Here is a 2,624-nt window from a genome sequence, read left to right as displayed (position 1 = left end):
TTCGGCACCACTACAGTCGTCCCTCGTTAATCCAGGTACTAACATGTAAGTTAAAAAGATCATCACACACAACGATCTGTATAAGCTCACCAACACCGAGCCAATATCTGGAATTGCGAAGCGAGCTAGATGGCGGTTACTCGGGCACATTCTACGCCAACCAATTGGCACACCAGGGAACCAAGCAATGATGGCATACCTAACTACAGAGGAAACTACTGTAACAGGTAGCCGAGTGGTAGGCGCGGTGCAATTAACACGAGTTATCTTTTCTTATTATTCTCTTAGGTACACACCTATAGGATATAGGATATATTAGAAGTTAACAGTCCCTGTTTCACAGTCACATTTGCACGCACTTCTCTGACACCAAACACAATGCCACTCCTCACTGACATGCCTCTGTCCTCCTTCTTTGTGCGTTGCGCTTATTCTTATTAATTTTTGTGTTTCTGTTTCGGTACATTTCGTATTTCAAGGCATATCCCGAGTATAGGTATCATTGATTAAAGGACCATTCTGGAACATTCAGCATAATTGTATTTCTCTTGCTAGGCTGTTCATTACGAATTATTAGCCCTCCACTGTCTGCTATCTCAAACCTACAGCCTCCCATTATAATGGAACTCCCTTCAATTATTTAGACTACGTCTTTGGGAAATCCTCAAATATATAAATGTTGGGTTAGCTTTTGGGCTAACCCTAGTTAGCGATGGCGTATGATAAATGCCGATGGAATTCATTGCGAAACAGCACTGTTAATTAGCCTGGCCATAATAATACGATTACATCTGACATGCTTGCCTGCCTACTTGTGCGCACGCATGCATTCTTGCCGGAGATGTCTACCTGTGGCGACAAAATTTTTTCATGGACTGATCTTCTTTTTTAGTGTTTGCACACTCTTGGCTGCTGCTGCTGTGGCGCTTTTGTATTTACATGCTGCTGCGCTCTGTACGGCTGCACTAGCCGTGTTAACTGTCGTACCCAGATGCACACATTCAATCCCTGGCTATGCTTTGGAATTGTTTTCGTTGCCTATGTCCTCATCTCTCTTCGTTTTGTTTTCGCTGCCTGGGCTCTCATTTATCTTTGCGTGCTTGCTTGCTTGTATTGCTGAGGGAACATATGCTGGTTTGTATTCGTGGGTCCCCATGGTGCATGGGCCACGCGTACTCATCCGGCGGATATGTGTGAATAAATAATAATAGTTAGCGATAAGACCGATGCGCTGCTCTCTATCTCATGCTAGCTGCGATCGAGCTGGCTTTACACGTGCACTCAACTGCTGCGCATGCGCGCCCAAATCGCCTTGGGTAGCTCTTGCTGCGCTGACTTTGGCTTGCGCTTTCCTTTGCAGTGTCACTGAGCAGCAACCGGAATTTGTTTGCCACCCACCCTCCCATTCCCACATTATATAGGTGGGAACAGCTTCCTTCAACTGGTTGCTTTGCTGCTACTATCTCTGCTTAAAATTGCATACTATTGGTCGGCTGTTTGCGACGCCAATCAGTAGTCATTGCACCCGGTCGCGGGTACTATTGCCGCTCAAGCATGAGCGATTGCTTTGGCCGTTTGCAACGCCAACTGCTTCACCCTGGTTGGCTGTTTGCAACGTCGATCAGGGAACTTTGCACCCGGTCGCGGGTACTGCTGCAGCTCAGTCGTGAGCGATCACTTTGGCTGTTTGCAACGCCAATCGCTTCACCAGTTGATGGAAACCAGCACACTGGTGTACCCCAATCATCCTTGTGCGGTGTTGTGAGAATACGTGGGTATGCATGCGGCTTTGCTCTGTGACTTTCCATTGCATGTAGTCACTTGGCTCTCCCATTTCCTATACACTGCTCTGATGCATTCGGGTGCAAGCGCTAATAATAATAATACCTGCTCCCAGCCCCCTGGTTGAGCTCTCTCTCTAGCGGAAAGCCAGCAATGGATGGACTGAGAAGACTGGACATCGACTACTCACTGAAAAATATCCCGGTACCATCTGCTAAGGTCTACAGGAAGGCGCTGATCGAGAAGGGGTTATTTTTCTTGATGTTCATATCACCTGATGAGTGCCTGAGATGGCATGAAACTTTAAGTTGTGACTGATCAAGCCATCTGTTGTTCTGACTAGTGTGTCACGGCTCTACCTTCCAGGTATCGAGCTCTCTTGGATTTCTGCTGGAATTCACAACAGTGTGGATCTGCTCCCAGCCCCCTGGTTGAGCTCTCTCTCTAGCGGAAAGCCAGCAATGGATGGACTGAGAAGACTGGACATCGACTACTCACTGAAAAATATCCCGGTACCATCTGCTAAGGTCTACAGGAAGGCGCTGATCGAGAAGGGGTTATTTTTCTTGATGTTCATATCACCTGATGAGTGCCTGAGATGGCATGAAACTTTAAGTTGTGACTGATCAAGCCATCTGTTGTTCTGACTAGTGTGCCACGGCTCTACCTTCCAGGTATCGAGCTCTCTTGGATTTCTGCTGGAATTCACAACAGTGTGGATCTGCTCCCAGCCCCCTGGTTGAGCTCTCTCTCTAGCGGAAAGCCAGCAATGGATGGACTGAGGAGACTGGACATCGACTACTCACTGAAAAATATCCCGGTACCATCTGCTAAGGTCTACA

Source organism: Sycon ciliatum, chromosome 5 (genome assembly GCF_964019385.1).
Source record: "Sycon ciliatum chromosome 5, ocSycCili1.1, whole genome shotgun sequence".
Classification (NCBI taxonomy): Eukaryota; Metazoa; Porifera; class Calcarea; order Leucosolenida; family Sycettidae; genus Sycon; species Sycon ciliatum.
The sequence above is the reverse complement of the archived record's forward strand: the minus strand, read 5'-3'. Positions refer to the sequence as shown.